At 47.3% G+C, this 24,557-nt stretch overlaps 1 long non-coding RNA gene across 1 annotated transcript in view; it reads left to right on the top strand.

The window, feature by feature from the left end:
- Window positions 1–4,335: 4,335 nt before the first annotated feature.
- Window positions 4,336–24,557, top strand: part of LOC141989582 (uncharacterized) — a 105,703-nt gene continuing 85,481 nt past the window's right edge. Inside the window, exons 1-2 of the long non-coding RNA XR_012640008.1 lie at window positions 4,336–4,482; window positions 14,331–14,550. This is a non-coding gene — a long non-coding RNA (uncharacterized LOC141989582). The remainder of the gene's footprint in view (window positions 4,483–14,330; window positions 14,551–24,557) is intronic.

Genomic DNA, 24,557 nt, shown 5'->3' with positions numbered 1-24,557 from the left:
CTGAGCCTTACTTGGATTGCAAAGCTAAAGAGACGTAGACGTCTGGGAGCTGGTTTATATAAACTAGGTGCTGTAGGTATAATGGGGACCAGGTGGGCTTAGAAACAGCTGATCTGGGCACTGTTGAAGGAGTAAGAGAAGTAATCAAATGGGAATACAAAAAACAGTCAGGCGCCCTTTCTTAGACAGTGTAATCTGCACTGCGGCAGCTTTCTTTTAGCCAGACACTTATTGATCATCTGGGTCGTCCGATACCTGAAGGACTCTGGTTATCAGTTACTTAAGAACATTATTCCCAGTATTGATTATTTTATTATTTCCCTGATGCATCCTTGTATTGACTGTCTAAGCCTGTCAGGGGAACACTGTCAGGGTGGCAGCGAATCATGGAAAATGTGAGGTCATCCATCATTTCCTTTCAGAAAGTGGGAGGTTTTCCTTGGTTTATCTTCTGCAGCACACATGGTTTGGAGCAACCTCCCCGCCCCCCAAGTCACGATTAACTCTTGCTGGTGTCATCTGGCTCTAATTTCAGCGTCAAAGTTTACGTGCAGAGTGGGAGGAGCAAGACATGGCTGTCCCATGCTGAGCTTGTCAGAGCCCTGAACAGATGGCTCCGCAGATCTGTGATATGGGATGTGACAACAAACACAAGTTTCCATTGTTTTCTTGTGTACCTTGGTAGCCACTTAATCTCAGAGAGATGTCTAATGCCCTCAATGGCCGGAGACAGTTTTAATTGAAGGAGGCCAGCTATTGAGCTGTTCAAGGTCCCAGCAAAGTAGATGGGTGATATGTAAGTGGCTAGAGAAAGTATTCTCTGGATCATGTTTGTGTAACAGCTTTTATTGAAATGATAGGATTATTTGCAAAGGAAACTATTGAGTTGCAGAGAAAACATTATGAAAGCAATAGTTATGTGTTGCAATAGGCTCTCCATGCTAGCAGTGCTTACGGAATTGTGGGTGCCTCCCCGGATCAGGCCACAAACACCTGGCAGCTTTTGCAGATGAGTCCGCATTCTTGAGGTCTGAACAGTAGGGGTTCTCAGAGAAAGGTCCCTGAATGTGAAACTGCTCCTACTGTTAGGTTTCAGAGTAAGAGCCGTGTTAGTCTGTATCCGTAAAAAGAAAAGGAGGACTTGTGGCACCTTAGAGACTAACAAATTTACTTGAGCGTAAGCTTTCATGAGCTACAGCTCACTTCATTGGATGCATCCGGACACATGCATCCGATGAAGTGAGCTGTAGCTCATGAAAGCTTACGCTCAAGTAAATTTGTTAGTCTCTAAGGTGCCACAAGTCCTCCTTTTCTTTTTGCTCCTACTGTTAGTCCATCTGAGCTCTTAGCTTTCCAAGCATGGAAGCTGCATTGATCTATTTTGACTGAGTTTTTGATGAATGGGTTTAAACGAGGGACTGGCATGAATCAGAACTCTGGGTCTAAATTTTGCAGTTGGCCTATGTCTTTATGATGGGTTGAACCCCAGAGCCAAACACCTCTGGGTGTTCTAAATCCATCAGTGAGTCGGGGCCCATCTCAAATCTGAACAAACCATTGTCTTTGTCCATATTTCTGTTTTGTTTTTATGGATGATGCATTCAGGTGTCTCAGCCGCAAGCATGAAATAAATGAATGAAACAAACAGATATGAGCTGTTGGCTGCTTTAGGGAATGTATTGTGCATTAAGGTTCATTGATAAAAAAGGGACACAGCTGAGACTTGGGGGTGGAATGTATAAAATTCCCCAGATATGCAAATTCCTTTCCCCAAGTACACTGAAATGGCAATCTTGCTTGCCTTCATCCCTAAATCTGGCTCACACCTCGAGGGTTGTTTTTCAGCTACACATCTATAACTTAAAATTTGAGATGGGCAAACTCACTTTGCCTAATTACACAATCATTACTATTAGAATGGATTCTATTATGGCATCACCCAGGGACCTCAGTCAGGATCAGGGCTGCATTGTACTAAGCATATAGTTGAGAGACAGTCCCAGACCCGAAGAGCTGATGCAGTTGTTTTTGTGTTGGAAAGTTAAAATTCAACTTAAACTTTACTTCCCGTTTCCCAGGGCAGCAAGTAAAAGATCCAGTAGGAGTAAAAAAACAGGGGTTGGAAATGGAGCAGAGAATGGGCAGAGTAAAAATCCCATACATGGTTTTTCTAAAAGATCTGCTCTAGGAATTATTTTGGGGAAGTCCCGTGCCCTGCGTTCTATGAGAGATCAGACTAGATGATCACAATGGTCCCTTCTGGCCTTGAAATTTATGCAGCTATGAATCAAACCCAGGGAGACTGTTAAGGAAAGGAGCAGAGATGGGAGGAGAGTGAGAAATGTTAATGAACAATATGTTGCACACAGCTCTGAACACTACAGGGTCCTTGCCCACAACTGGGGCTCCTAGATACTAGGATAATACAAATAATAAATAACAATAACACGTCAGTGTGCGCTATATACAGGGCCATCCATCTGTCCCAGCCAGGGGGATGAGACAGTTCATTGGGTTAAATTACAGCAGAAAAGCTTTGCAAACCCCAACAACAACATCATCAAAAATAGTTGGAGAGGTTTGAAACACTCTTGATTTCCTGGAGGTTCGCCCAGTCCTGTTTCAAGCACAAATTGCTCTGGCTGGGGTTCATTTAGTCCAGGGGTTCTCAAATGTTTGTACTGGTTCCCCCTTTCACAGAGCAAGCCTCTGAATGTGACCCCACCCCCACCCCCGTATCAGTTTAAAAACACTTTTGAAATATATTAAACTCTTTATAAATGCTGGAGGCAAAGTGGGGTTTGGGGTGGAGGCTGACAGCTCACGACCCCCATGTAATAACCTCACAACCCCCTGAGGGGTCACGACCCCCAGTTTGAGAACCCCACTCTATTCAGTGTTGACCGTCTTGTGGGTTTTCGTGCCTTTAAGCTGAGGTTTATTTTATTTAGTAATCACGCATGGCCAGCGATCCCTGCAGGACTCGGGAGATGGGGAGTTAGAACCGTGCAGCTCCGAGGCGCTCGGAACACTCCGATCCGATGCTAGCAGCCCGGTTGAAACGCAAAGGCAGGATGGCCGAAGCGACTCATTCTCAGTGCGCAGTGCAAGTGCGAGGGCTTGCACGCTGGCACAAAGGCCACGGCATGGAACGGATTCAGCTCCGTCGGCCCGTTTGCAGACAACGGACTAAACAGTCTACAGCAAAGCAATTATCTCCATAAAGATAATTCCAGCTCTGTTGGAGTGCTTTAAAAGAGTGCACAGAAACAAAATCATTTCGCACTAACTAAGTTTTGTAATTTTGTTTCTGGGGGTATCTATGAACTCACTAAGCGCTCGGATTGGAGTTTGCAGAATGGAAGGGTCTAGTAAGACGTAACTAGTAAATCGGAAGGAATAAGCAAACCTCCTTCCCCTTTGAATCACCGCTTATTATCTAGCTTGTTGGGCTAGCCCTCCCTGCTATTTTTTTTTGTCCTATGGGAATTTGCTGACTGAGTCACCACTTGCAGACCACCTTGAACCTCAGACAGCCACGCTGGGCTCTGAAGCAGTAATATAGACGGAGAGGGTATGTTCAATAGTGAATTAAACAGACCAGCCGAGTTTATTTGGCAACAGTCAAGGTCTAATGAGACACTTTCAGCATAATCCAAGCCCTAAAGAAACACAAATGATTTGCTCCAAAAAGGGCAATGTTTGAAACTGACGAGATTGGGGATTTGACACTGTTCTATGGTGTGAGTAGGGCACAGTCCATTTTGGTCAATTTCATGGTCATAAGATTTAAAAAATCGTAATTTTCATGATTTCAGATATTTAAATCTGAAATGTCAGTGTTGTCACTGTCTGGGTCCTGACCCTAAAGGGGGCTGTGGGAGGTTGCAAGGTGATTGTAGGGGGGGGTCACAATATTGCCACCCTTACTTCTGTGCTGTTGCCTTCAGTGCTGGGCCCTCAGCCAGCAGCCGCTACTCTCCGGCTACCCAGCTCTGAAAACAGCCCCAAAGTAAGGGTGGTAATGCTGTGATCCCCCTACAATAACCTTGCAACCCGCCTGCAATGCCCTTTTGGGTCAGAACCCCCAGTTTGAGAACGCTTGTCTCCCCTGTGAAATCTGGTCTTTTGTGTGCTTTTACTCTGTACTATTCAGATTTCACGGGGGTGAGGGGGGGCAGATTTCCCCGGGGTGGGGAGGGGCAGATTTCACAGTCTGTGACAGGTGTGTTTTTTTTTTTTTTTTTGGGAGGGCCGTGAATTTGGTAGAGTCCTAGGCATGAGGTACCTGTCTGCCTATGACCCTGTTTATTGCATTAACCTCATTATCCTTGTTAACCTTTAGGGAGTATTGCTCAGGAAATTTCATTGAGAACTTTATATTTGCTTTTCAGGGTATATTTAAAAGGACTTATTGATTGAAATGGGAGCTTAGACTGCACAGCGCCTCCCAGGATGGAGCCCTTTATCTGCAGTTCAGAGGTTGGTTCTTATTATTTATTATCCATATTGTGGGAGTGTCCAAAGGGCCAGTCAGAAGCTGAATACCATTATATTACAAGTTGCCTAAACACAAAAGACAGTCTTTGCCCCCCTAGAGTTTATATTCTGCCAGATCCCCTTTTGCCTTTCTGTGTGCTTGCCGGTTTACACATTAGTCTTTAGACATAGCTCAGCAGGGCAGGGATCATGTCTGATGGTAACATTTTTCAAGAGCAACTAAGTGACTTAAAAGCCTATGTTCCATCGACTTTCACTGAGATTTAGGATCCGTGGTTTCAATGGGAGTTCTTGACAATCCCTCTGGATGCCTTTCTGCAACTTTAAGCACCTAAAGACCTTTAAAAATCCAGCCCGAATTACCCACGTTACTTTTGAAAATGGACGTAGGCTCCGAAGTCACTCGGGCACTTGAAAATTTTACTCTGCATCTTGAAATAATATTGTATACATACTTATGATGCTAATACATTCCAGGCTTACAAGGCATTAGCACTCTTCAGCATGCAGCGTATTTCATGGCGAATATTACCGGCACTCGTCAAGGGGCCAAGCCACACCCTCTGATCAAAGCATCCTTCAGTTTTGGAAAAGTTTGGATCTGAACTTTGCATTAGGCCCCCATCTTTATAATGGGCCAAACCAAAAACCCGCGTCCAAGACTCCTCACCTTTTGAATAGTTGGGATTCCCACCCAAATGCTGCAGCTCAGGCCCAGCTGTCCTCTGCACGAGCTCTTGGTGTTTGTTCTTCTGAACTTCTCCGATAACCTGCAGTGCAACACACCTTCTCCCTCCACAGTCTCCTTAGGCTTGATATTCTGTGTGCCTCCCTGAGCCTGGGTGAATAAAGCGGGCCTCTGAGTGGTCCCAGTTATTGAGGTAAGATCTTGCCCACTTAGGGTCACATTTTCAAAGGGCCTGGCCTCTCAATTTGTGTCCAAAAATGCAAACAGGCAGCATTGCTCTAACAACGTTAGTGGCTGCTTGTAGAAATGTGGCCCTGAGAACAGGCAAGAGCTCTGCCTCTGTTATCCCCTTCCTGTGTTAGTTTGTGACGATAGCTCCATTGAACTCTAAGGGTCACATTTTTCTTTGGGTGTGCTTAGCACTCTTCAGCATGCAGTGAATATGCCCTGCGAACATTTCTGACGCTAGTCAAGGGGTCAAACCAAACCCTCTGATCAAAGCATCCTTAAGTTTTGGAAAAGTTTTGGGTGTGTTTACTTCTGCTTCCATGAAATGCAGCTGCCGTGTTTGCATGCAAAGCTGGTAACGGTGCTGTCGTGCCAGTTTGTACATGCAGTCCAGCAGGTAAGAACACAGTCTGTCATCTTGGACATGCACCTGTAGATTCTGGGCTTGCAGGGTCAACGTGCTCACAAATTCCCCCCCTCCCCCCAGCATAACTTTGTTGCTTTATTTGGCTTGCTGTTAATACCTGAGCTGTAATAATATTGGTCTGTCAAGAGACTTGCACTGTGCGCACTCTACAAGCTTTGTATGTTGTTCTTGGCCATGTAGTGAGGCTGCAGAAACTGAGTGTTTTGTGTTTCATATTTGTATTAGTAAATCATGTTAGAGGAATTTGTATTCTTTCCAAGTGCTACAAGGTGGCAGGAGAGCTATGTCCTGAACTGAGGAGGCCCCAGAGGAGAATAGCTCTCGAGTTTCCCTCCTGCACTCGCTGGTCTGTGAGGACAGACAGCAGGCGCGTTTGCTGCAGTGCCTTTGCCACTCAACTCAACCACTGCAGAGCCTGGGTTAGCAATCGCTGTGCAATGCCCTTGTCCATGGAAAGTCCTGCAGGCCTTCTGGACTGCTGGGGAGGAGAGAGAGCACTCAACCTGAACCTGCTCATCCAAAGCTCCAGGCTCACGCTGAAGAGAGTGGGTATACACCACCGAGGCCTTATCATGGGCAGCACATCCTGGGCTTCCACGTTGTCATAGCAAGAGACACGTTGTTGGTCCACCATAATTAATGTGGAATGAACTTCCACCGAAACTAAGGAGCACCACAGACCTGCTCACCTTCTGCTCTAAGGGCAAGATGCACCTCTTCAACCTGCCTTCTCCACCCATCGCTCACAGCTCTCTGGGTATTTACAAAAAAAGCTCCTACCAAAACAAAACGCTCCACTGCACACACAGTTCTCCCCCAAGGAAGAGGATGAGCGGGAGCGACGCACACGGGACAGATGTTAGTCACGTCGCTTCATGCATGACTGGAAAATGCTAGCTCCTGTGGTGATGAGGTGGGGAGAAGAATCTACGTGGAATAGACCGATATAGAATTTGCCATCAATTTGCAGAGCTAAAAAATTGCCATAAATGCATCAATTACTTTTGAATCCTGAATAAATCTGAGGAAGTTGCAATGCGCATGTGGATTTTCAATGGAAAGAAAAGGATAGCAAATTATTTGCTTCAGATGATTAAATCTGCTCTGGTTAATAATGCCGGGCTAGACTGTAACCAATATTTGAGGTTTTACTGGTAGTGCAGCACTAGAGGGCACGCATCCTTAGAAAAAAATATAGCCATGATACTATCTTTGGAAATCATAGAGAAGAGAACTCCTGAGTGTCTTTATTTTCCCTCTTGATTACTATATTGTAATTGTTAATTTTGTAAAATGCTCTTTTCTTTGATAAAACCAGTGTGATGCCAAAATCCTGGGAATTATATTCCAGCTCTTGGGCTCTGGGGACCATTCCTGTGTCATTCCTTTTCCAGTGTAGTTAAAATGCATCCATCATCTTTTTTTTTTCCCCAAAGAAAAATGTAATCTTTTGTTGACATATTATGGTTGTGTTTAATGGGTGAGATACAAAACATTCGCATTTGCTGCCTGCGGGGTCACTCTCTGGCTCGAACTGCTCTGAATGTCTCTGCTGAGTCTGGTGCCAATGGGATTATGTATTGGGAAGTTCTATACACAAATCACCTGTCAGGAATATTTGTTGAGAGACAGGCAGTGTGGTCTAGTGGTCAGAGCGGGACACTGTGAGACAGACCTGTGTTCTGTTCATGACTGCCATTGTCTCACCTGGGAAAGGACATAATTTCTGTGCACTTATTTCCTTATCTGTAAAACTGGGATCCATCTTTGTAAATTGCTTTGAGATTCTGAGACGAAATGTATTACAGAAGGGCAAAGAATTAGTCTCCTGCATTCTCCGCTCTCCTTTCAATCACTTTGTTACTGATTATTTCTTCTCTTCCTTTACTATCCCCACCTTCTTTCATTTCCTTTGGCCCCTCATCTTTGTCCTCCTCTGTTCCCCCCCCCACCTGTGTCGTGCATACCTGTCCAGGTGTCTGTCGCTATTTCGCTCATCTTCTTTTCCTCCTTCTGTTTTTACAGGTGTTATTGCAATTGCATCTGACACTATGCGGCCCCTTCGTTCTCCCCTACCTGCTTTCACTGCCAGGCAAATTGTTTGCTGTGGGACAGCAAGGGAAAGGGAGCCAAGTTTCAGGAGGACCGGCTTTCCTTTGGCCCTCTCATGCACACATAGAGCTAAATGAAATTTTTCTGCCAAAGCTTTTTTCCCCACTGGAAAATGCAGAATCAGGTAGATGGAAATATTTCATGAGTTTGTGCTGAATCCCCCAAGTTGAAACATTTTGGTTTGACCTTTTGAAATCAAAACATCTTTTCGTTTAGAAGTTTACTTCAATTTAAGTTTTAAAGAAGGGAATAAGAAAACAGCCCTGAAAACTAAACAAAACATTTAATCTTATGTTGCATTTCATTCAACCCAAAACAATTTTATTTTTCACTTTTTTGCTTCACCAATTTTTTTTAAGTTTCATTTTCGGTCAGCCCGAAACAATTGGTTTTTGGTTTGGCCGGTGAACTGGAAAATCAGTTATTTGCACAACTGTAGCTACCCACACAGGCTTTCTCTCGTGTTGGTGCCGATAGTCACAGCCATATCTTAAATAGATGACGAGAGCATTAAAAAACATCCTATCTATTCCTTGTTGGCCTGATTCCCCATTGCCCTGCACCAGGTGTTGCTAGTTACACTAATCTGATTTGGAAAAGTTTTCCACTCATAGCATTGCCAAACCCAAGCATTCAAAAATTGTCAGTCATTTGCCCCCAAAATCATGAGACTGACTTAAAGATCAAGACTTTTTTGTTTCTGAAGTTGGGTTCTTTTTCACCTTCAGGTTTCTGAGCCTGTAGGGTATGTTTGGGTCACATTTTCCAGCTTCTTCTCTGCTGCCATGAGCGTGAAACACTGACTGTTTTTTTAAAAGGAATGCTGAAATCCTCACATCATCACATGACTCTGGGAGCTGGGGGCTTTAACAAAAATACGGAATCTCTTTTCCTGCTAACACTAGTGCAGCCCTGTGAGTCGGAGCTCCCCAGCCCTACAGATTCTGCAAAGGCTAATGCATTTTGCAGCAAGTGAGGGAGGTGGAGAGAGTGCCTTGGCCCAGCAGGCTGCCTCCTGTCTTCGTTATCAAAGAGGCTGCCATCGGCCAAACATTTGCAGAGGTTTCCAGGGACTAATCATAATGATTCTTAATCCCTTTAGCTCCATGGTGAGCATGGCATGAACCACTGCTAGGGATGGGATGCATGATGTAGGGAAGTCCCGGCCAGAAGCTTATTTAAAAGAGCCCCTGGGGAGAAAGCAGCTTTCTGATAGGACAGTGAGGGGCTTAGAGCCAATCTGTTGGAATCCTGACATTTTTTTCTTACAGACACCCCAAACCCCTGCTGCCCGTTCTCTGCTACTTCCCTCTGCTCTCAGGATGTGCTCTGCTCTCACACCCTTCCCCTCCTGCCTGCCTGGCATTTCCGATATCCCCTTTCTAGCTCACCTGGCGGCCCCTACCCTTCTTGTGGAGTCCCCTTCTAGGCTCTCCTCCCGGATTTCTTTTGCAGCCTCTTCCTTCCCCTGCTGCCTGCCAGGTACTGTAAATACCTGGTACGCAAATGGCAATATAGGCCTCCGTCCTGCATGTGCATGGGTGGAACCCCAGGCGTTATAATGCACAAGCAACTGGAGAGGAATAGACAGTCTGCAAAGGCTAAGGCCATGGCTACCTGTCCAGCGCCACAGTGGCACAGCGGTACCGATGCAGCTGCTGCAGCACATCTGGTGAAGACGCTGTATGCCAACGGGAGAAAAAAACCACCCCTGCGAACGGCATAAGCAGAGGTGACAGTAACTTAAAGGACTTACCAGTATGCCGGAGTCCTGAGCGGCGGCGTGGCCTCAACCGGCAGAGGCGGGGCCTTTAAATCAAGACGTAAAGGCCCCGGGGCTCCGGCTGCGGCTGGGAGCCCCGGGGCCTTTAAATAACCCCCGGAGCTATCAGCTGCAGAAGTGGCTGGGGGCTCAGGGGCGATTTAAAGGGCCCGAGGCTCCGGCTGCTGCTATCGCAGCAGAGCTCCGGTCTTACTTTAAATCGCTGATGGAGCCCTGCCGCCACTACCCCGGGGCTCTGGCAGCGGGGCTCAGGAGGCGATTTAAAGGGCCTGGGGCTCCGGCCACTGCAGGGAGCCCCGGGCCCTTTAAATCGCCAGCCTAGGGAAGCTGGTCCAGTACTCCGTACCAGACCGTGCCGGCTTACTTTCACCTCTGGGCATAAGCTATGTCGGCAGGAGAAGCTCTCCTGCCAACATAGCGCTGTGCACACTAGCGCTTCTGTCAGTGTAACTTCCGTGGCTCAGGGAGTGGAATATTCACATAAGATGCTTTGGAAGAAGGTGCAAGAACTTGCATAACAGACATGTATGGAATAATCTGCTTATGGAAGAAGCTTCTTCGTACCCCCACACAGTCTGGGCCTGTTTCTATCCCCAGGAAAGCCAATGAGAGTTTTGCCACTGATTTCTGTAGGCACAGGAGCAGGGTCCATGTTACTTATAAATTAGATGGTATCCAATGGAGATGACAGGAGCAAACGCAAAGCTCGGGGGCTGCCTGATCCATGCTGTGATGGCTTCCTTTTTTCTTTTTTTTCTTTGTGCATCATTCTTTAGCTGTGCCAAAACACCAGGTTTTGGCTTATCTTGCAAACCCAGTTCACTCGGCTCTAAAGTTACTTAAAGCCCTTGGTTTCCTAGACTGAGTTCAGCAGTCTTCTCAATCTGCTAGCCTGCTTTATTTTCTTGTTGAATTTGACTAAACTCCAGGCTGTGATAAGACAACAAAGAGTGAAATCAGCAACCCTTCGAATATTCAAATCGGCTCCAGTTTGTTTGGTTTGGGGCTCAATTTGGAGTGGGAAAACCAGAGCTTGGAGGTGCTATTTGGAATGGGAAAATATAGTTGTCTTTCATCTTGGCTCCATCCCCTGTGGCTATGAGAGCTTTCTGCTCCCAGCTGGCCTAACAGCCCTCCTCCCTTTTGGGAGGGGCTGTTTCATCACTATGTCTGGGGAGGAACATTTTAGCAGGGACCATATGACATGGAGCAAAAGTCGAGGGAACAGATGTTTCTCTCTCAAGGTGTGTGCAAAGAACCCCCCTTCCCCGGTCACACAAAGTGTTGAAAAGGGTATAAAATGCCTTTCAATATTTTAAAATCAAAGCCTGGAACAGCTTTTGTTTTTTTGTTTGTTTTTTTTTTTTGGTCGTTGACCACAATGTTAACCTGCTGACAACTACACACACACACACACACACACGTGCGAGCAGAGCTGCTTCTGGCTATTTGTGGGTGGTTTCATGCAACTTTCATAACCATAGACATTTGATTTTTGGCCTTGGAGTAATTCTGGGCCAAATTGGGGGTGTAAACTCCATGTTAAGTGGTGGTGGAACCTCCACTGACTTGCCTGAGTTTCTCCCATTTGTACTAGCAGAGAATTTACCCTCAATTTCACTTCTTTCCTAACCCAGAGCCCCTCCCTAGAACACAGCAGGAATGGTTATTGGTATGAAACCTTGGTGACTTCCATTAGCGAGTTGCCCTGTTAACTAATGGTGATACTCTCCCATCCCTGAGCCTTTCACTGATTTCCCTTGTCCTGATTACTTTTATTTATGGGGTGTCTTTCTAGTGATAAGCATTTTGTTTCACACAATCTCCCTCTCCAAACCCTTACTTCTCCCAGATTGCTTCAGTTTCTTTTATAAAACTTTGTTTTCTTCTCTTTTTCTGCCTTCTTTTCATTCACAGCTCTTTCAAAATAGCATTTCTGGTTTGCTTAATACTGTATTTTAGAATGCAGATCTGCCACAGACTGGCGGTTGGACTCTCTCCTGCAGATGTATGTTACTCTTAGCTAGTGGCTGACATACGCTTAGCCCAGTGGTCTCAGATTTTCATCCATTTTTAGTGTTTTTCCTCCAGATATATGCCAAATTCCTCAGTTGATTTTTCTCGCAGTCTCTGCTGAATTACAGCTTCAGATCATGCACAAACTGGTCCCCAAGAAGAGGACATTGACTGTTCTTTAAAGTCTCACTCTCCAGCTACAAATTCAGCTGTTCTACACGCAGATTCCATCTCAGCCGTATTAAGGGTTTGATCCTGCAAGATGCTGAGTAACTTCTGGAGGTGCAGAATACTCTCATTTCCCAGTGAAGTCAGTTGATCCTAAGTTTCCATCTCTTCACAGTCATTCAAAACTTAAGTTGTTCTCGTTTTTTAGCTACTAATAAGCTCTTTCTCCTCTGGTCCCCTTTTGTGTCTTGCATCTCTAAGAGGTTATCCACAATGTGCCTGGAATTTGCTTTAACAATGTTAGTCTAATCCACACTGAGCAGCCAAACTGTGTTAGCTGAACTGGGTATCTCTGTTTGTCTAGTCTGAGTGGGGCTGGAGGTCAAACTGCTTCATCCAAATGTGGAAGGTGCTCTAGACTCTGCCTGTGTTTGTAGTAGACTTCTGTTTTCTTACCTTTACCCTCTCTCTCTCCCTCCAGACTATGGTTCCTATAGACATCTGTTTTCCTTCATTCCCTACAAGCCTTCCCCTCTGCTTCATCAGAGCTAAGATGCTCTTTCATATCCTTATTGAGACCAGACTGTATTTGTATACTTCCACCATATAAAGCTGCACTAACTCACTGAGCTTGAGTAATTTTATTTGAATCAATTTTGGGGTGAAATTTTTCTTTATGGGGCACAGGCGTTCTGGAACATGGTCCCCCACTTTTTAATAGCCGTAAGAGCGAGCGACGGGAAGGGGGGAGAAAGGAGTGAATGGGGGGTGGGATCTTGTGGGGAAGAGGTAGCGTAGGAGTGAGGCCCTGGTGTGGGGGCAGGGTCTCAAGGGAAGGGGCAATGCGAGGGAGTGGGCTTGGGGAGAAGGGGTGGTGCGGGGGGTGGCACGGTGGGGGGCAGGGCCATGATTTGGGCACCTGTAGCCCCCCTCACTTTCAGGGCGCTTCTGGTGCTCCTGCTGGGGCTCCTTTCATGAATGCGGGTTGCAAACTGGCCAATTTCTTAGCAAGCTGCGAATGGCAAGCTATGCCAGGCTCCTTATTACTCATATTACAACAGTACTGAGAGACCCCAACTGAGATCGGGGCCCCGTTGCGCTCAGGGTTGTACAAACGCAGAGTAAAAGACAGTCTCCGTCCTGAAGAGCTTCCAGTCTAAGGAGACAGAACAGGCAAGGGGGAGAAGAAATGAAACGTTCTCTCCATTCTATAGATGGGGAACTAAGCCCTGGTCTACACTAGGGACGGGGGGGAGATCGATCTAAGTTATGCAACTTCAGCTACGTGAATAACGTAGCTGAAGTCGATGTACTTAGATCGACTTACCGTGGTGTCTTCACCGCGGTGAGTCGACTGCTGCCGCTCCCCCGCCGACTCCGCCCACGCCTCTTGCTGCGGTGGAGTACAGGAGTCGATGGGAGAGCGTTCGGGGGGGTCGATTTATCGCGTCTAGTCTAGACGCGATAAATTGATCCCCGCTGGATCGATTGCTGCCCGCCCATCCGGCGGGTAGTGAAGACATACCCTGAGACATAGAGAGATTAAGACCCAGATCTTCCAAGAAGGTTAGGTGCATAAGTCCCCTTGACATCAATGAGAGTTAGGCACCTAAACACCTTTGACAATCTGGGTCTCTGTGACTTGTTTAAGGTCACAGAGGAATTATATGATCGAGTCAGAGCCTTGAACCCTTTTATCTCATGAGTCCTATGAGGCCATCCTCCCTCGGCCTCAGCCAGCCCACTAACATTGGAATATTCCACATGATCTCAGCTAATTTGCAATGCTCTTGTTTGGATTTACTCCTAGTCACTGGAGACAATGAACTTCACTTGTTAGGGTCAAGCAGAGGCAGGCCTAGGACAGTGTTCTCCTGAGCAGATCGGCCCAGTGGTTTTTTTCAAAACCTGAACTTTTTCAAACATCACGAAAACTTTAGTGGTTTACAGTGCTGCAACAAAGAGAGCTAGTACTCTGGAGAAGGAGGTCAGTTAATAGCACTGATAGTTCATATATATATAATGTGAATTCATTTTGTTTTGAAGGACCGGGTTAGAAAATGTAAAGGTTTCTAACATGGAAAAAGAACAGGAGGACTTGTGGCACCTTAGAGACTAACCAATTTCTTTGAGCATAAGCTTTCGTGAGCTACAGCTCACTTCATCGGATGCTGTAGCTCACAAAAGCTTATGCTCAAATAAATTGGTTAGTCTCTAAGGTGCCACAAGTCCTCCTGTTCTTTTTGCTGCTACAGACTAACATGGCTGCTACTCTGAAACCTGTCATTATATTAACATGGAAAAAGCTTTGTTGCAATGTCAGTCTTTGGCTAGTAAGCTAAATAGCTTTAAGTACACGCTGAAGAGTTTTGCTAAAGTTAGGAACTTCTTGGCACTTTCTTTTTCAGCATGTTTAGGAAATCCGATCTGCACAGCAGTTTGTCTTTGCTCCTGGTGTCTTGGACACGAACGTCAGTTGCATTCCTTGCTCCTTTCCATGCTGCTGGCGGAGGCGTTATTGTGGCAGAGGCAGACACAGATGTGGAAACTCCTTCTCTGCTCCATCCCCTCCAGCACCTGAAGAGAGACAGTGAGAATCAGGACTCTCCCTAGGGCAGTAAAAAGCAGGTAAGAGTGTGAGAGTGAGAAGAGGAGCTTGACTATCAAGCATAGGCACTGACTCCGTGGGTGCTCTGGAACTGGAGCACCCATGGGAAAAAAAGTGGGTGCTCAGCACCCACCAGCAGCCCTGCTGATCAGCTCCTCTCCCACCCCTCCAGCTCTCCCGCCCGCCGGCGGGCCCCTCTGATCAGCGCCTCCCCCTCCCTCCCAGCACCTCCCACCTGCCACAATCAGCAGTTCAGCGGCATTCAAGAGGCGCTGAGGGGGAGGAGCGGGGACAGGAAGAGGTGGGGAGGGGGCGGAATGGGGCAGGAAGAGGTGGGGCAGGGGTAGGGCCTTGAGGGAAGGGGCGGAGAGGGGCCTGGGGCAGAGCGAGGGTGGAGCACCCCCCTGGGAACGGGGGAAGTTGGCACCTCTGCTATCAAGTACTGCCTGTGGGTTTCCCCTCATTCAGCTTTGAGGATCACCCCTGTCCCTTGCTTTCACTCTACACCCCTCTTACTAGTCACTGCCCCTGCCCTTCAGGTTGAGGAGCGCTGGCTGGAATGCTCTTTAGCACTCAGCTGCTCCCTGGGATTTAGCAGGTGGCGTTTTCTATTTGGGTGGAGCTGCCAAGTGAGTCCAGCCTATGCTGAGATTTCGGGGCACGCCCTGTCCGGCCTGCCTTTGAAGTGCTTTTGGGGAAAGCGCAGGTCATAAAACGTAAGGGCGATTCGCCGCACGGAAGGTCGTAAAACGGGGGATGAAACCCTTCCTGCAGCTGCATCAGCACAGTCCCATTTCATACGCGCCTCGAAAAGCTCTCTGAGGGGACACGGGCATTCCTGGCAATGTGCACACCGCCTCTCAAGGGTACTGGCACAAGCAGGAAGTGAGAGGTAGGGGCTGGAGGGGATAGCGAGGAAACGTGCTCAGCGAGGTAGATCAGCGCGGCAACTTTAAGAACTGAAGCGCAGATCCTCAAAGGTATTTAGGCTCCTAACTTCAATTGAAATGAACGAGTTAGGGGCATATAGACCTTTGAGGATCTGGGCCTGACTGCTTAGTTGAACTGTCAATCAACAGTATAACTTCTGATTGGATGGGAAGCTCTGCTGCTGATCCCCAGTCGCTGATCAGAGCAGACATAAGCAGTAATGTCAGCCCCATGCATTCAAATATCATGATATTGGTTTAAAATAATGAGATTTTTTTAAAAAGAATCCTTTTTGGGTTCTCTTGATTTGCCTTCTGTTTTTTGAGACTTTAGGGTTTGTAATTCCACGCTTTTCTTTGCAACCATGAGGGTTAGCAACTTTTTGTACAAATACAGTGAAAGCTGAGAGTCTTATGAAATCACATGACTCCAGCAGCTCTGGCTTCAAGCAAAAGCACCAAATACAGTGAGATTTTCTTTCTTAGAAGCTGTGTTACTTCTCTCTAGTTTGCAGTTTTGTTGTAGCCATGTCGGTCCCAGGATATTAGAGAGACAAGGTGGGTGAGGGAATATCTTTTTATTGGACCAAGTTCTGTTGATGAAAGAGACAAGCTTTTGAGCTTACACAGGTCTGGGAAACTTAATCAGAGTGTCACAGCTAAATAAATAAATTGATAAACTTCCCAGACCGGAAGAAGAGCTCTATGTTAGCTTGAAAGCTTGTCCCTCTCAGAAACAGAACTTGGTCCAATAAAAGGTATTCCCTCACCCACCTTGTCTCTCTTAACATTAATATTAGAAAGCCACCTTTTTAGATGCTGAAGGACAGCTTTGGAGTTACGTCAAGATCTGTCTTCGGTACCTGCATGCCACTGTTACCGTAGTATCCGAATTCCTCACAATATCTAATGTATTTAACCTCACAACACCCCAGTGAGGCAGGGCACTACTATTAGCCCCATTGTACAGATGGGACTTGAGGCACACAGAGGCTAACTAACCTTCCCAAGGTCACAGAGGAAGTATATAGCAGAGCAGGATCTTGAACCCAGGTCTCCCAAGTTTAGACCATCCTTTCTCTCGTGCTGTGGTTATGATGAACGCGGTTGCAGCCAAGGAACAAATGAGAGGAAGGTCAGATTCCCAGGATTCAGAGACGCATCCATGGTTTTGGATGTTTATCAGAACTGAAACTGGTGGGTTTTGAGCCATGCTGATCCTGAACAGTTCACAAAATGAATGATGGCTGTTACTGGTGTCATTGGACAATGACTGGAACTGGTTCTGACTGTGATAAGAGTGTGACACACACAGTGCTTGAAAGAGACTGATCTTCATTTCCTGGACTCAGACACATGACCAGTAAAGCCTATGCCAGGGTGCTGGAGAGGAGGTTACACCTGTTAGTTGAACCTCAGATTGAGGAGGAACAATGTGGATTCCATCCCGGCCGTGGAACAATGGACCAGCTCTTTGCTGTCTTGCAGATACTCGAGGGGTCATGGAAGTTTGCTAATTTTGTTTTGTAGATCTGGAGAAGGCATATGACCATGTTCCCTGAGATGTCTTGTGGGAAGTGCTGTGGGAGTATGAGATGCTGGTGCTGTTTTTGCGTGCTGTCTGGTCCCTCTATTCTCAGAGTGAGATTTGCGTTCATATTCTTGGCATTAAGTCGAGTTCGTTCAAGCTGGGTGTTGGACTCTGCCAAGGGTGTGTCTTGTCCCCACTCCTGTTCGTGATTTTCATGGATAAGATATCAAGGTGCAGCCAAGCTGTGGAGTGCATCCGGTACAGGGACTCGGAGGTGGCATCTCTGCTGTTTGCAGATGATGTCCTTCTTGCTTCTTCAGACTGCAATCTCCGATGCACACTCAAATGTTTCACTGCTGAGTGTGAAGCGGCTGGGATGAGAATCAGCACCTCCAAATCGGAGATCATGGTCCGCTCCTGGAAGGAAGAGGACTGCTCTCTCCAGGTGAGGGAGGAGCAGCTGTTCTTATTGGATGAGTTCAAGTATCTAGGAGTCTTGTACGTGAGTGACTGGCGGATTGGTGCAGCAGTGATGCGGGCGCTGTACCCATGTCTGATGGTGAAGCAGGAGCTGAGTTCTCAGATGAAGCTCTCGATTTACAGGTCACTCTACGGCTCCATCCTCACCTATGGTCATGAACTTTGGGTAATAACCAAAAGGACGAGATTGTGGGTACAAGTGGCGGAAATGAGGTTTCTCCACAGGGTGGTTGGGCTTGCTCTCCGAGACAGAGTGAGAAGCTAGGCTATTCAGGAGGGCCTCAGAGTAGATACTCCGGCTTGAGAGGAGTCAGTGGAGGTGGTTTCGGCACCTGATAAGGATGCCCCAGGGAGGCTTCTGTTGGAACTATACCAGGCATGTCCCACTGGGAGGAGGCCTGAGGCCGACCCAAGACACACTGGAGGGATTATATCCCCCAGCTGGCCTGGGAATACTGGGGAATCCCCCAGGAGGAGCTGGAACCTATTGCAGAGGAAAAGGAGGTCTGGTTCTCCCTACTCTCCATGCTGCCGCTGTGACCCTCACCAGGAAAAGCAGCACAAAAGAAAAAGAAGAAGAAGAAAGTCACAAGGCCAGGGTCAGCACGTCAGAAGATGCATACCTCGGTCACATCCCATTGCAATAACTGGAGCTACAGCAAATGTACATCTTGGAAAGTCCACATTACATACAGTGTAGATCTCCATGCCCTTCACTGACAATGTCACTTCGGGCAGTGTGTTTCCCCCTGGAACTATTCAGCATAAATCTTGCAAGAACTTGGGCCTGATAACTGCAGTCTCCAGAGAAATCTCAGCAGATGCCTCTCTCCCCAAGGTAGGGATGTGCTTCTCCCACGTGGGAGTCACTGGACGGTCTGAAAAATGATCAGAGTACAGTCTCCTTCCAGCGTGCCTGAAGGGCTGAGGAATCCTGGCTGTCAGGCCCTTTCCTTTCCCCTGCTGAGGAAGGAGTAGGAAGATCTCTGGAGTAGAGAGAGAGGGTAATTCACTGAAGAGCTTCTGTGTATTCTGACTCAAACGGGTTTAAAAATCTTAATGGAATTTTCAGCTGCTTATACAAAAATGACAAGAGACTGCACTGAAAATTCCCACAGCTGGCATGCATCATCACGTCTGCAGGTCTGTCAATTAGACAGCTTATTAGTGGGAATTCTGCCGCTGCTTAGAAAGTAAAGTTGAAAGACAAGTAAAGAACACCTAGTATCTTGTTAATAAGCACTGCAACAGACTGGTGAAAGACAATGGGTGATATACTGGCCCAGTGGTAGTTCTGCCAATTGACTTCTCTGGGCCCAGGATTTCCCTTCACGTATCTGCTCTGAAGAATTTACGATCTAAGTCTCTGCTTCTGCCGAGGCTTATGCAGGTACCTTCAAGTACCTGACCGGTTCTATCAAACTGTTAATATTTGCTACCTGTTACAGTGCTTATGACTGAGAGCTGCTCCATTGAGGCCAGTAAACACTATGCCTCATAGGAAACACAGGCAGGATTGGGTTTAAATGAACACTTCAGGGGATCTCTCATGGCAGCTGGGAGGGTGCTTCCCAGTGTGGGTAGACAGACGCGCTCGAGTCTGTGCTGAAAAACTGCAGTGTAGCAGAGGTGGCCGCTTGAACTAGCCCCCTGACTACAGCCCCTCCTGGAAAAGAGCTGTGTACATATTCGTGCAGTTCGTCTGAGCCGTTGCCTGTACTACCTCTGGCTATTTTTAGCGTACTAGCTTGAGCAGAGCTAGCACGTGTCTGTCTACCTGTGCGTGGAAGCACTCTCCCAACTGTGGTGTACGTATCCTTCCTGTTTGACCTCACCTCCGCGTGCCTGTGATGGCCCACGGCCATGCACTTTTATAAACACCAGCCATCCATGTCTGTACGGGGGTTGGGGAACTTGCAAAAAAGATTTGCATTGCTACTTCCACCAGGCAAGGCTGTTCAGTACATGTCCTGTGAAACCATCTCCCACCTGGTGGTTTCAGAACCCGTATTTCAAGCTGCATTCTGGGGATAAAGTATTCCTCTCTGTGGCCATGGCCATAGTAGCACAATTGTCGCCTTTTAGGTCAACAGCGGCACTAGCAAAGAAATAACTGTCAGCAGTACAGCCCCGTTGGCTGGGAGGCCACATCTCCCACTGCTTCAGACTGTAAGGTGCATGTCAAGGCTAAGGGCTGATGGTTCGGCAGCCAGCAGGCACCACGGCAGGTAATTCATCGTTGTGATACGCACCACTGAAATCAGCCGAAAACGCCATTAACAGCGTCCACTCTCTGAGCCTGCAGGTTTGCTGCTGTGCCTTCAATCTGAGCTGGACCTTTGTCAGAAGCCAAGTCTGCAAACCATTCGAGGCATTCACATCATTGAGGTTACGCTGATAATTTATCAGAGAAATGTAAAACACACTTGCAGCACATCTGTGTTGAGGCCATTTTAAATTCATATAATGGTGGAAATTTCTCCAGTGTACAAGGGGCCTTAGTACATCCATGAATTACAGGATTACAGTCATGGCATAAATTCTGCCACACAGTAACTATCCTCTTATTGACAGCTTCTTTGCACACAACTTGTCAGCTCGAATGTGCCTGACGGGCACGGGACATGCCTGTTTGCTGCTGAGAAATGCTTTCTTTTGACAACGTTTTGGTTTGGGGCTTGTAGTGGGGCAGCTGCCCTACTCTGATAAGCAGGGGTTAAAAGCAGTCAAGCTAGGCTGATTGGGAAAGCAGCCACAGGTGTGGCCAGCTCAATCAGGGCCCAGCTGGCCCCTATAAGAGGGCTGTGGGCCAGAAGTTGGAGTCTCACTCTAGCCCTGGAGTGGGAAGGGCTAGCTGCCTGAGGGGACGGTGAGCAGGGGAAGAGCAGGGCAGGGGAAGAGCAAGAGGAGCTGGGGAGCTCCAGCCTGGTAACTTCCCAGGCTGAAGGCCTTGTTGAAGAGAGACAGCCTGGGAATAAGCAGAGGCAACTGGTCCTAACCCCTTTCCAATGATGCGTGGCCTTTACAGACTGCAGTCTGCCCCAGTGAGTGGGGGCTAGATGATGACTGGCAGTAGCCACTGAGGCAAGGTGGGTTTAGAGGGTTGGGGGTTCCCCTGGGAGGGGAGACCCAGAGTAAGGGGGTACTGCTGGGGGCAGAACCCTGAGGTAAAGAGGCACCGGGGTCTGGGAGGGACACAGGGCCAGTGGCAGGCGAGACACTGGCTTGCAGAGGGCACGCCATATGCTGGAATAGAGCTAATTCCCAGATGACCAGCAGGAGGCGCTGCACCGGTGGGTTGTCGCTTTGCTACAGGGCTGTTCATTGAACCACCCCCTTCTAGGGTGACCAGATGTCCCGATAATATTGGGACTGTCCCGATTTTTAGGTCTTTGTTCCGTGTCCTGACCGATGCACGGTCGGGATGCCATTTGTCCCGATATTGTGGGTTTGGCTGCTCCAGCTTTTCTTTTTTTTCTTTTTTTTTCTTTTTTTTTGCTTCCCCCATGTGTCCTGATAATTTCTCCCTTACATCTGGTCACCCTACCCCCTTCCCCCCCAATTTTTGCTGTAGGAACAGTCTTCTGGCAAATGCATCTCTTCACAGCACCCTTTTAGTGTTAATGTAATAAAGCTCCTAGCAGGTAAATGATTTTGCCCTCCCTAGTCATTACCAGGCACTTGCATTGAGTCTCCTTCGGTGGCCGTCGAAGCACTGCAAGCCTGTCGCGTAAATTACCTTTGAAGCAGTAGTATTTTCAATGGGCGATTCTGTCACTAGACTAGAAATCCATTCACATTTCAAGGAGCCACCAGCCACAGCACAGATCTGTGTCTATCAGTGGCAGCCCAAAGGCCATTGTAAATTCGTTAGCCTCCTCTCTGTAACTAACTGTGTATTATAGTGGGCTTTCCCTATACACTGGAGTTAAATTACCAACACTAACGTAGGGTGAGATTAAGGATTTCAAGCACTGCCCTGGAATCCTATGAGAGCTATTTAGTTCTTGGCTCCTTTCTGGGTCACTGGGTCTAAGGTGCCACAAGTACTCCTTTCTTTTCTGCGTCACTGTTGACTCTCGATGTAACGCCCAATTCCCTGTAGCCAGTTGTCAATCCTAAAACCCCTCTTGAGCAGTGGCTGATAATGACTTTGGCCACCAACTGGCTGCACTGATTGATGCTTTCCACCACCCTCCCTTTGGAAATCAAAGGCCTAGCATAGAGATAATGCAAAACCCAGCCAGGCTTTCATCTCAGAGCTCCCTAATGATGTGCTCCTAATGAGTAGACCTTTGCTATGCAGATTCACACATTGTCCTTCTCTATATTGTTGTATGCAACCTTGTTGTGGCCTGCGGGTCCCAGGATATTAGAGAGACAAGGTGATATCTTTTATTGGACTAACTTTGGTTGGTGAGCGAGACAAGCTGTCCAGCTACACAGAGCTCTTCTTTGGGCCTGAGACAGCTAAATACAAGGAGGAGCTGATTGTTTAGCATAAGTAGTTACCACAGATTTCAAGGGACTGTTCCATTCACCTCACCCACTTTGTCTCTCTGTATTGTTGTAGCAGCTCTGGGTGGGGGGAGTGTGGGTCCCTTAGCATATGAAAGCTGCCTCTTGCACAGGAGTACAAGCACGGCACATTTCAGCCAGCCTGAGCCACAAGCTTCTGCCAAGTCATGATGTATGAGGCATGAAGGTCAAAAGTTCAATTTGACAATCCGCAAGGTTAGCTGATGGTCACTTCATTTGTGGTTGTTTGTCCCCAAATTGTCAAGCCAGCGTTTAGGTTTTGGTGATGGATCTGACTCCTCAATTAAAGCCTGACATTTGCCCCTTTTGTTTCTATTTCTAGAGGGCCCGATCCAGAGCCCAGTGAAATCTTCCCATGAACTCCAATGGGTTTTGGATCCATCCTACAAGGAATATGTAGCTTTCTAGAGCCTGCTTTTCTGTGTTTGGTGTTATGACTATCTTACAGTTCCATGGGATGCTGCTGTTGCTGGGGAGTGCTTATGCTCCAGAGCACAGTCTGAAATGTATGTGTCCTGTTTCTCGTTTACATCTCAGGTTCCTTTCCCTCGTCCCCACACAATATTTACAACAGAGCTTCTTTGGATGGCAGATTGGAACAAATCTGCGTTGTACCAAACGTATTCAGAGTCTGATGTTTCATAATCCCTTCTTTTAGCTTATCCAAACAAATATATAGCTAATACTTCTTGTGAGGCAGTCTGCTTCCTTGATAACGCTGTCCTTATCCAAACAAAAACCTCTTTTAAATATTTCACTGTTTTTTTTCCAGGGGCAGAGGGAGAGAGTTATTCATCCAAGGGCTTGATCTTGCAGGATACTCAGCTGTCAGGGTCCAATCCAGAAAAGCAATTAAACATGAACGTCGCCCCATAGAAGTCAATGGGACTATGTGGATGCCTGAATTACACACATGCTCATGTGGTGTGCTGGGTCAGGGCCAGCGGGCTCAGCACCTAGCAGGATGAAGCCCTGGGTGAATAACTTTTTAATGGCCAATGAATGGAGTTTATTTGGTGAGATTTGGCTAATCTGATTAAATGCCAGTTTGTCCCCTCTGAGGTCTGCTCTACGCACAGTTTTTGAACCAGTGTAAATATTTCAGTTGGGGGGGTGATTTAAAAAAACCCAACAAAATAGTTACATTGCTACAACTGCTAGTGTTATCCCTCCCCACACCTCCTGACTGCTGCCACCAAGGAGCACGTGTGTGTGTGTGTGTGTCTCAAAGATTCTGTCTCTCCCTCAGCCTTCTTGCTGCTGTGAGGGGGTGTCTCCATTATTCTACTCCTGTCCCAGTTCCCAGTCTTTACCCCTCCTCCCCAGTGAACAGCTCCAGCACCTGCCTTTCATGCTGCTCCTGAATTTCCCAAGGAGAAATAGAGTGAAACTGACAATCCGTTTCATGGCTGCCCATAGGGTTCTGGACAGCAGCAGTGAAAATGGACAGGACTGGTCAGTTTTCACTTAGCAGAGTTCTGAGCAGCAGCAGAGACACAGCAGCTGTCTGCCTGCAGACTCAGGATGGCAGCACTGCAATGATCTAAAGACAGATCCCATTTTTGCTAGTGCAGGGGTCTCCGCTATACAAAGCATTAATTCTTTATGAGCTCTTCTATGGTATGCATGAATCTAGTAGCTGCCTGCGCCACAACGCCCCTGCGAAGTAGGGAAATACTATCGCTCCCATTTTACAGGTCCAAGTTGAAGCAGAGAGAAATAAGAGCCTCATTTATGGAAGTCACTAGTAGCTGTGGGTTCCCAACAACTTTTGCTGAAGGTCAAACAGGGAGCCTGTGGCAAGGCCAGGAATAGATTCTAGAGCCACTGTGTCCCAGGGGAGTGTTTTAAGCACAGGGACACCCCCTCTCACTGCAGGGGGATTTAAGGCTGCTCAGCACCTGAGAAAGTCAAGCCCAGAAGGGCTGGTTCAGTAGAAATGATACGGAGCCTTTCCTGGCGACCTACAAATGGAGCCACAATAGGCTCTGGCAAATTTGGACTTTGCAGAGGCAAGATAGCCCTGCAAGTTGCAGAAATATATTTTAAAGCCCGTTTCCTGGGGCTTTCTGCAGAGAGCTGCGAGGGGACTGAAATTTCATTAGTGAACATCTCTGCTCGACTCACCGCTAATCTTGACCCCCCCGCCCAGAGGCAAAATTTCAGTGTAACATGGATAGAAATGCTGTTTTCCCCTGGACGGCGGTGAAACTGGGAGGCAGAGTAGAGATTGCTGCTCTCCTTAACTCTAGATGTAGCAGTTTAGGGCTATGTGATTCCTTAATGTTTCTCCCTGCCTTAAAAGCAGCACGGTTTCTGGGCATACACGGCATGGGATATTGTCTTCCAAGGTTGTGGCACAGGATATTTCTACCTTTATGGAAACTATACTGGCATAGCTACCCGGGCATAGACCCGTAGTGTGGACGCAGCCTATGCTGACAGAAGGAATTTTTCTGCGGAGGTAGGAACGCTGCCTCCCCAAATGACATTAGCTATGTTGACAGAAGCACTCTTCCCTCCACGTGGTTGTCAGTTTAGCTACATT

The sequence above is a fragment of the Natator depressus genome, chromosome 6 (assembly GCF_965152275.1).
Source record: "Natator depressus isolate rNatDep1 chromosome 6, rNatDep2.hap1, whole genome shotgun sequence".
NCBI classification, from domain to species: Eukaryota; Metazoa; Chordata; order Testudines; family Cheloniidae; genus Natator; species Natator depressus.
This window is presented reverse-complemented; position numbering and strand designations above follow the sequence as displayed.